The sequence below is a fragment of the Bidens hawaiensis genome, unplaced genomic scaffold (assembly GCF_021521415.1).
Source record: "Bidens hawaiensis isolate Kalapana, Puna unplaced genomic scaffold, B.hawaiensis_p1.1 tig00012795_1, whole genome shotgun sequence".
Taxonomy (NCBI): Eukaryota; Viridiplantae; Streptophyta; class Magnoliopsida; order Asterales; family Asteraceae; genus Bidens; species Bidens hawaiensis.
Genome location: NW_027492064.1, coordinates 125,589 through 136,518, shown reverse-complemented (window position 1 = coordinate 136,518; position 10,930 = coordinate 125,589). Strand labels below are relative to the sequence as shown.

At 37.2% G+C, this 10,930-nt stretch overlaps 1 long non-coding RNA gene across 1 annotated transcript; it reads left to right on the top strand.

Annotated features, from left to right (window-relative positions):
• Positions 1 to 468: 468 nt before the first annotated feature.
• On the top strand, positions 469 to 3,023 carry LOC143542212 (uncharacterized). The gene is made up of 2 exons (XR_013136868.1): positions 469 to 929; positions 2,920 to 3,023. It is a non-coding gene; the product is annotated as an uncharacterized LOC143542212 (long non-coding RNA).
• Positions 3,024 to 10,930: the final 7,907 nt, after the last annotated feature.

Here is a 10,930-nt window from a genome sequence, read left to right as displayed (position 1 = left end):
AATGAATTCAACAAGCCGGCCTGTACGTATAAGTAGTAATAGTATTAAAAACAACCAATATTTCTTTAGTTTGAATTAATAAGTACAAAGTAAAGAAGGAAGATATCATGTATCACAACTATATTTAAACATTATTTACATCTAACTAGCCGAACGATCACAGCTGCTGGTTCGACAACCCCGACATCGGTGTCAATCTACATTACGAATAGTTGTAGGCTTTTTGCCGGGCCGCCAGTAATCATCCGGGGACTTATTACGAAGCAGTTGATTTGGTTGTACAAGTGGCAATGTATTACCCTCATGAGGGAAAGTTACCGTACTAAATTCCTCATTGACCTCGTCATACGAATGCCTATAATTCTTGGGTGGAGTCATGAGGACAACATGGTTTTTTCTATCCAGCTGATCTTGAATATAAAACACCTGGCGTGCAAATTGACTTGAAAAAGAAAACAAAGCCTGATTATAGCATTTCTCATTGGTTCTGGCATGATGGACCGTATTGCAAGGGGCAGAAACTGTTGCATAAGCATGTGATAATCATGTGATTTAAGGCCTTGTAGCTTCCTTTCTTTAAGATTCACCAAACTAGAGAAGTTAGAACAATACCCTAGTGGAGCCTTCAGTTTATACAGTGTTTCAAGAAACATGTCTTTTTCTTGCGCTGATAATGTGAAGCATGCTGCAGGCAGTTCTGTATTGTTGCATTTTGCTTTCGGTTGCAACTCCTTTTTAATCCCTAAAAACTCCAAATCTTTTCTAGCTGACAATCCGTCTTTTGTCCTACCGGGAATGTTCAGCAACGTCCCGACAATACTTTCTGCCACATTCTTTTCAACATGCATCAAATCAATACAATGTTGGATAGGTAAATACTTCCAATAGCTGAGCCGTTGGTACCATATGTTGAACTTCTTCCAATATTGGTGCGGCGTTGTGTTATCCTTTTTCCTCTTACTCCCACTTAGGGATTAAGATCCCTTTCCCAATTCATTGTTAATGTTTTTGACCTCGTCGTATATCTCTTCCCCTGTCATAGGCTCTTTAGCTGTTCTCATCTCCTCTTTTCCGTTGAATGTATTTGTTTGTTTTCTGAAAGGGTGGTCATGTGATAAATATCTTCTGTGGGCAGCATAACTCTACTTCTTTGTGTGATAAAGTCTAAAACACTGAGTGTCGCCACGACACACCACACAACCTTTGAATCCATTGTAAGGGCAACCACATAGTGTACCAAAAGCAGGGTAATCATTAATCGTCCATAACACAACTGCACGTAGTGTAAACATTTCTTGTTTATATGCATCATATGTTGGCTCCCCGACCTCAAATAAAGATGCTAGATCATCAATTAAGGCTGTAAAAACACATCAATATTGTTTCCTGGCACTCCGGATATTAATAAGGAAAGCATGATGAATTTTCTTTTCATACACATCCAAGGTGGAAGGTTGTAAATGACTGCTAAAATAGGCCAGACACTGTGGTTTCTGTTGCCTCTATGTACGTCGATCCCATTAGTGCAAATCCCTAGATGAAGATTTCTTGGATCGCTTCCGATGGTATCGGAGTACCTGTCATCTATGGCTTTCCATGCTGGTGAATCTGATGGGTGGCGTAAAACACTAGGTTTATTGGTACTCGTGGCGTACCATGTTAAATTCTCTGATGTGGTCTTTGATTGAAAGAGGCGCTTGAATCGTGTAATAATGGGAAAGTACCACAGTACCTTAGCGGGCGTGTTTATGTAAGTTTTGTTAGTCTTCTCATCCACCTTCCACCTTGACTTGTTACAAACTGGACATGCTTCCAAATCCTTGTAATCCTTATAGTAAATAATGCAGTCATTGATACACACATGTATCTTTTCGTATCCTGAGCCCATTGCCTTCATCATCCTTTTTCCCTCATACATATTATTTACCATTTCGTTATCTACAGGTAGCATCTTTTTCAACAATTTCAGAAATTCATCAACGAACTTATGAGATACCCCGTGCTTTCTCTTCAAGTTGAGTAGTTGTACAAATGCAGACAACTTGGTGAAGTCAAGACATCCTTTATATAGGGGCTTCTCAGCGTCAACAAGTAGTTGTAGAAACTGTTGATACTTGTTGTCGCATTTGAAATTGTCTTTTGTAGCATTTACCATTTCTACAGTTTCACAGGCATCTGTTGGAATGTTGGTGTCAACAAACCCATTATTATTATTATTATTATTATTATTATTATTATTATTATTATTATTATTATTATTATTATTATTATTATTATTATTATTATTATTATCATAATTAGTTGGAATGCAGGTGCAGGCAAACCCAGTATTATCAACATAATTAGTTGGAATGTTGGTGTCGGCTTCTCCATGTTTTATCCAAGTAGTATAATTCGTATCAATTCCAAACCTGTACAAGTGATGTTCTACCTCGTCTACACTAAGAGATACGTGGTTCAAACACCGAACACATGGACATGAAACAGAAATTGGTGGTGATGTCTCCTTGCAATTATGAACTGCAAAACGTAGAAATGCCTTAACACCATCTCTATATGCTTTACTGCACCTGTCGCCTACTGACATCCAAAACTTATCCACCTTCCAAGATTTTTTTTATTAACTGTGTCATCAACGATATATATATATACTAATTAACGCCAATAAATGTAACTGACTAAAAGCAAAAATATTTGGTGCTCACCTAAGATTAATGAAGCTGTTTAGTAGGATTGAGATTGATGAGAGTTCAATAAATACACTAGCAGATCATTTATTAGGGTTTGGTCAATACTAATTGATTTGTGAGTCTTCCAGAAGATAACTCGATTAATTGGCGGGTAAAAATGAAAATTTTAAACTTCTAAATTTCGTTATATAAATATTAGAAGAGGTTCCATTACGTTCTCAGGGTATAGCTCAAATGGTTGAGGCGCTTGTGATTAAACATAGATTGCAAATATCGCGGGTTCGAAACTCAGGAGGGACATATTTTTATTGATTTTTTATAATAACCTCTTTTTAATGAAATATTATAATAACCTCTTTTTAATGAAGTAAATACACTGTGATTTTGGAAACACTCAAACTAAACTACGGAAACACTCAAATTAAACTACTCATTAAGCCTTTAAATGCGTTCAGAAACATAAAAATACATCATAATAGCTGGTCTAAAATCATAACAAAGTTTCTTAGCTTTTAATTACAAAACTAATTAAAAGCCCTAAAAACAACAAGAAGCAAATAAAATACAATATCTTCACTTTTTTTTTCTGATTCAATCCTTGAAGATTCACTCCTTGCAAGTTGATCCTCTAATGACTTATTTGCCCTTATCAAGATAGGAATTATGTTTGTACATCTTGTGCACACATCAGATCTTGTGGACGAAACACAATCAGACCATATAAAGAAATCACATTTTTTGCCCTAAGTTGAAAAAAATATAGGGTTTGTGGTCAACAATTGTAGATGAATTCCAACTTTATTTGCTATTTCACTAACCTGAGATGCACAATTGTAGAACCTTCGACCTGGAGTTTTGGTGGTGCTTGATGTTCTTTGAATGGCTTCTCGACCACAAAAACAATAAACCTCCGACCTAGATCGATTGCTTCTGTTACTGGATGTGGTGGTCCTCGATGAGATTTCTTCCATGGTGAAAAAGGAGTTTTTATTGAAAACAAAACTAGATATATAAGTATATATATAGGAGGGTTTAGAAAGGAGTTGTTGTACACATGCTTTTTATTACCGTTTTAGGATATTTATATATGTCTTTTGTACAGTAGCGGGTTGCAAGCGTAACAGACTCTTTTGAACAATTATATTACATATTTTAACCTAATTGATTACACGCATTTTTAACAAAGAAAGATGAGAACCATTAATCCATATTTACCATTCATCAAAAGATGCATCACAAAAAGTATCCTTAATTACAATACATAAAACATGTTAAGAAAACATTTTAAGATAATATATATTTATCATTCATCAAAAGATGCCATACAAAAAGTACCATTAATTATAATACATCACAAAAAAACCAAGACTAGCAAAGCTAACATCACCATCACTCCGCCTTGTCCACAGTCTCCGCCCCCATCTCCTTAAAACTCATGTTGGTTGACACCGCAGTTATGGTGTCAACCAGGGTCTCACACACAGAGTCGTAGCATTCAGACTGTTATTGCTGATAATCAGCAACCATTGCTCGAAACTCAATGTCGTCTTCCCACAACATGAGGTTACAGGATTGGAAGGTCTTTGATTTTTCAAATGCGAGTCTAGCCCTAATCTCTTCGACTGTCTTCAACAAAGTGTCGGCTTTCTCTTTCTGAAAATCCATCATTTTTTTCACGATGGCCTTCACGGTTTTCTCAGAAGAATTCATTTTTATTATCTTTCTGAAACTGTTAGTGTGATTGAATAACCAAACTTAATGTAGTTAAGTTTGATTTGTAGTAAGATATAGTAAGATCTAGTAAGATATAGCTTTACTTTAATGTAGGCTTTCATTACCATAATATTTTTCCCGGCATTTTTGACAGGTGACGTATAATTGTGATCAATTAATTCTGACAGGTGATATAAATGCAAGTAATCTCTAGATTAAAAAAAAACATGAGACAAATTGGTGCGTTTCCCAAGCGTGGGACACCCTTTTGTTTTTTTATTACAGTTACTATTCGTCTGTGAGCATTTTGGTTATATATACCTACACCACATTTGTGAAACTCATATGCCTACATAATTGTAAATTATTATTTTTAGTTAATAATGGATTGCTCGTCATCATCATCATCATCATCCAGATCCTACAAGGCTGCCCTCAGAAGGCGAATTGAGGCTCAAATCGAGGTAGATAAAGCTTGTCGGGAAACTCTTACTGAAGAATTTGTAAAGACTACCAACAGCTTGGATGCCAGGGATCTCATTACAAAAGTTCTTACTCGGATGCCCGCTAGTTGTATCCGAGATCTTGCTGTTTTGTTTATGGTTAATGTAGGACAGAGAGAGCTTGACGAGTTAAAACTTTTGGGCAAGGCAATTCTTGAACTGAATTGCTCAATGGAATTGAAGTTGAAGTTTCTTATGTCACTCAGAGATTAGTATGTGATGGTGTTTCATGGTGTGTTTTTATGTGTGTCACTCAGAGATTAGTAGTAATAAAATTTGTATGTTTGTGATGGTGTGTTTATATGTGTGTTTTGGTAATAATAAAATTTGTTGGTTATGTGTTAAAACATTGATTCAACATGTAACTATTATCTTAAAGTGCATTACAAACTGATAACAGAAGTCCATATCATAACAAGTATCTTAAAGTACATAGCAGTAGACGTGCACAAATCGGGTTCAACTGGAAAACCCGAACCGGTTCGGAACCGGTTTTTTCACACCGGGTTGTAAAATGGCACCGGTTCCAATCAAGAACCGGTTCGGTTCCCGACCCGAACCGATGCCCAGATATGCTAACTTTTAGGAACCGGGTAGGGTATGAACCGGAACCGGTTTTTACGTAAAAACCGGTTCCACCGGTTTTTTTTAAATTTAAATATTATAGCCGTTAGGAACCGGTTCCAACGGCTATATAGCCGTTTTTGACCGTTGGAACCGGTTTTTTAACTATAAATAGGTTATTTTTTTACTCTAAATAGCAAGGGTTGTTTGTGTACTTGTTAAACCACTTCTAAAACTATAAAACACACTCCAAACCACAATTAACCTTAAACCAACAACAAATGGCAACTAATGATGACGTTGTTATGGTGATCGAAACAACAAGATGCCTCGATGTTTGGGTTCATTATGATTTGTGTCTCATGACCGACTCACATGAGTTGGCACGTTGCAAATATTGCTCGAAGTTTCTTAAAGCAGGGTCCAACTCGACATTACGAAAACATACGAATAAGTATTGTCGAGAGAAAAGAAGTTTGGATGCTAAAAAAACGGAAGTGGGAGAGTTGTCCGGCTCTACAACCCAAAAATAAGTATTCCCGGATTAAAACGACGGACTTTGTTTTTTATGTTTTAGTTGTTATGTTTAGTATCGTTTATGTTTTAATAATATTTGTAATAGTTATTTTTTAAATAAATAAAATGTTCGTCGTTATTAAAAAAGTAACAAAAATTAATCATGAGTAACAAAAGTAATTATAATAAAACAAATCAAAACTAAATATTAGTTGAACAAGTTACAAATAATTTTACCAAAACAAATAATTACAACTCTTCTTCGTCTTCATTCTCGTCTTCACCCTCGTCTTCGTTATCGAAAGAAACCCCGTCCTCCGCCACCTCATCATGAATATGACGCTCTATTGGTATTTCGTCTTCAAAGTTTGCCTTGTGTTGTACACGATCCACCGCATCCAAATGGTCCTTTAGGCAAATGCAAACCTCTAGAGACTCGGGAGTTAGTTTTGTTCTTCGCATAGATAACACCCTCCCACTAAGAGAAAAAACCGATTCGGAAGCAACCGTTGAAGCTTGTACGGCAAGCAAATCACGAGCCATGGCGGATAGAATGGGAAATTCGTTTTGTTTACCTTTCCACCAAGCCAACAAATCAATATTGCGAATTTCGTCGACCGTTGCGCCCTCAACAGAGTTTGCTCCACTATATCGACCAAGTTCGCTACTTGGTGTGTTTCCTCTTTGCCTCTTAGATGCCGATTCACGAATCCCATTCATCAAGTTTATACGTGGGTCATTGAACGGCCTACTAGTTGTTGTTTTTTTCACAAAAGACGATCTCGTGCTTGTACCATACATTTGAAAATAATGGTCATGGTTGACTACCGTAACAACCCTTGGGTCCTCCGTAACAGGAACGAGGGCAAAAAAAACACTCTTCTTAGCCTTCTTGTTAGTTTTTTTGATGGATGCCATAATAATATTTAGTTGGATGGTCGGGTAACGGAACGGGCTTGCTAAAGGAGTAGTATTTTAGTTTGTTTTTGAGCTTGGTGGTGAAATTAGTGGTGGAAAACAAGTTATATATAGGTTTGGGCATCAAAAACCGGTTCCAACGGCTATATTACCGTTGGAACCGGTTCCAACGGATCTATTGTCTCTCAAAAACCGGTTCCAACGACACTATTACCGTTGGAACCGGTTCCAACGGCTAATTGGTATCAAAAAAACCGGTTCCAACGGCTATATTACCGTTGGAACCGGTTCCAACGGCTAGTTTGACTTTTGTTTGACTCTTCAAAAAAAACCCGTCGGAACCGGTTTTTCCGGGTACGAACCGAACCGGTTACAATTAAGAACCGGGTAGGAACCGGGTTGGAACTGATACTAACAAATATGAGAACCGGGTACGATTTTCGGGTACAAAAATACCCAAACCGGGTATTGTACCAACCGAGTTGGAACTGGAACCGGTTCCGGTTCGGTTCCACCAGTTAGGTTCCGGAACCGGTTTTTTTGTGCACGTCTACATAGCAGTCACTTTTGAAATCATTCAAATTTGTTGTTTTCGTTTCTTAAGTTCATCAATCAACTCTTCTCCGGTTAAACGAGTGTCGTCATTTTCATGGAATAGCAATGCTTTCTTGATAAGAGTATTTCTGTGTTGGTTTATATCCGAGATGAGGATTTTGCACAAATACTTTAACCTCAACCATTTTAGTTGTCTTTGTTGTTCAGGGCCTTCATTTTGGAGATTACACCCCCATGGTCTCTTCCCATTATATTTCTCCATGTGTCTCATAGCAAAAATACCACAATCTATTCCATTACTTTTTGTTCTCCATGTCATCTTCAATCTATTGATTGTTGCTACTTGGATTTGCTGAGTAATGGGTGTTTGATTGTTTTAAGATACATCCAAAAGACGTTTCTCTACACAAAATAGAAAGCAATTTAAGTATTTTGACAATTTTTATAACAGGTATGTATGTTTTTTGGTTTAAAGGTAAATTTGTTTACCAGTATATCAGGAGTCTTTCCGTATCTTTCTTCAAATTCTCTAATTGCTTTTGATTTGTCTTTTAAGCTTTTAAACTTTGCATCAGCTGATATTTCTTGGTTTGCACTGTTGTCAAGTAAGTCTATCACTCCTGTTTGAAGATTGAAGGCAACCACAACGAAATGATCGTGTTGTAGAATTGGCACCAGCACTATAGCAACCTCCTTGAGTGATAGAATTCCACTCCTTGCCATTTCTCTTGTCATGTTGTCTGAAAACACATCCAGTCTTTCTATGTCTGTGTAACCCCTTGACTCAGAATAATGGTCACTTGTCTGTATATTAATTAAAATGCAGATGATTAAAGCGTTTATTCAGCGTTTTCTAATAGTACAAACAAAATAGATTAATTTGTACCAGCACATTGCTTGAAGCAAAGAATCTAAACGGTGATGCTGCAGATTTTTTCTTTTCTTCATAGTTCATTACTTCACTGAATGCATCCATTGCATTGGCGGCTATATAAATGCCAGGACAGAAGCTTTCAAAGACCACATTGAACGATTCTGTGTGAGTGGACTTGTAGACCTCCTCCCAAATGTCTCCAAGGCAAAAAAATATACTCTGAAAGTATTTCTTCATCTTCTGTGACACTAGCGGATACGTCAACCTCTCTCAGTAGATATGTAGAGTTCAGTGTAATGAGGCTATCACTTGTTGACAATCCGGTGTCAACTGTTAAACATAAAACAACTCACATTAAATTTGACTGAAAATAATTGTAACTATAAGTAAATACCTTCAACCCCTTTTAGTTTTTATTTATAATTACATACCCTCTTTTTCCCACTCAACCACTGTATTAACAACTTTATCAATATCTGCGCACGAGACATTTTTTTCTTGACCTGCATCACCTGCATCATTTTTTACGACAGCCAAAGATGTAATATGTTCAACTGTGATTATAATTAAGCTGGTATATAATTAAGCTGGTACATATATGATATACCTTTCTGAGCAGCCACTGGACCACCAACACCAACATCTGAATCAACTGTATCTCACAGATGTAATAAGTTTAAAAGAGCAACATAAGTGTTTTAAGAGCGTTTTAATTGTACTAATAATTAATTTAACCCAAATACATTTTAGAGCAGCCACTGGACCACCAACACCAACATCTAAATCTTGTGTTTTAGGGACCACATTATTAGTGAATCTGTTTTCCCATTCACAACATCTAGCAAAGATATTCTCATTTGATGGATGTCTATCCTTTCCTTGACGGACCAACTCGTTGATCTCGGAGCAAATTTTATCAAATTTCTTCAACTTGTTATCCATTGCCTTATTCCAAGACTGTAAAAAGAAAATATAGTTTGGGTTAATTCAAAAACATTTTCAAATTATCCCAGCCAGTTGTAATAGAGTTAAATAATAGTCAACAAGCACGATAGGCATTTGCAAACTTAAAGGTGAATAATCGCTTACATAATCATCCAAATCTTGTTCAGTTGTTTGATCGGGTTTATCTGTTTCAGATGCACTTTGACCATCTGTTTTTTAATTACATATAATGTTGTATTACATAAAATGCATGTAGAGATAAGAGATATGAGAGTTTTTTACAAGAAAATAACAAGTTTAATACCATGTTCTTGTTTCTCCTCAGCTGCAGTATTTTCTTCAACTCCAGGCTTACCGGCAGCACTAACCGTCACAGAAGCAGTAGCAGCAGCAGCCTCATCAAGTCTCTTCCTGGCAGCACTAACTGTCACAATAGCAGTATCAGCAACAGCAGCATCAGCAGTCTCATCAAGTCCCTTCCCGGCAGCACTAACAGTCACAACAGCAGGAGAAGCAACAGCCGCATCAATCCCTTTCCCGCCAACACTAAACGTCACAGCAGCATCAGCAGCAACCTCAGTAGCATCTTCTTCTAAGGGAGGACCATTATTCTCCAAGTATTTTTCCATCTTATTAAGAGTAGTTGTTATTATGTAGTTGACTGCAGGCATTGTGACGGGAGTCCCAAATGGACCATATTTTTCCTGGTATTCATGCGTGTAAAGCATCACAAGGAAGGTGATCGGACCGTTGTATTGAACGTTGATACCTCTCCATTCTTCCTTTGTCGTTTCAAGTTTTCAATAACATAGCTGCACCAGTCCATATTTGGAATATCGGAGGTTTTATCAATTGCGGCGATGAATCGTTGATTGACTGTTGTTGATTTTGTCACAAATCCTATACAGGTGTTGACCAACACAAGGAAATTAATCTTAAACAGTTCACCAACTCCTTGATCCGCGGCCAGTTTTTCTTTCACATGCTTTATACTTATTCTTGCACTTGTCGAGAATTGAGATTTGAACAAATCTATAGTAACATCTTCCCCCAATCTTGGTCTACTCTTGCCTAAAACAGGAATCTTACCCATTGGTATCCCCAACACTTCATGTACTTTTTGTAGTGTTATCTTAATAACACCGCTCCCATTGTTCATTTAATTTAAACGGTTATTATAGTTCATGAGCAACCAATATCCCAAAGTTGTTGGAATTTGGGTTACTTGAAGTCTTAACATTGACCCGAAACCCATTTCTTCTACACAAGTTTTTTGGGCAATGGTCATTGCCTTCACTGCATCAACAATATTAATAGGTGCACACCTATTCATCAATTTTTTGTCTACAAATTCAACAAAAGGTTGTCCCCTCTCGGCTAGCTTCTTTTCTTTAACGGCTCTCTTTTTCGGACGCTGAAAGTCTGGGCCAGAGGTGCTGGGTTCCACCTGTTTCCGCTTTGGCAACAACCTGTCGATTTTTGTGTCAAGGTCTGAATCAGAGTCTGCTTCCACAACATGTTTTGTTTTCCCCCACCGGAGCAACTTTTTTAGTCTTCCTTTTATTAGTCTTGTTTTTTTCTTTAATGGCTCTCTTTTTCTGACGCTGAAAGTCCGGGCCAGAGGTGCTATGTTCCACCTGTTTCCGCTTTGA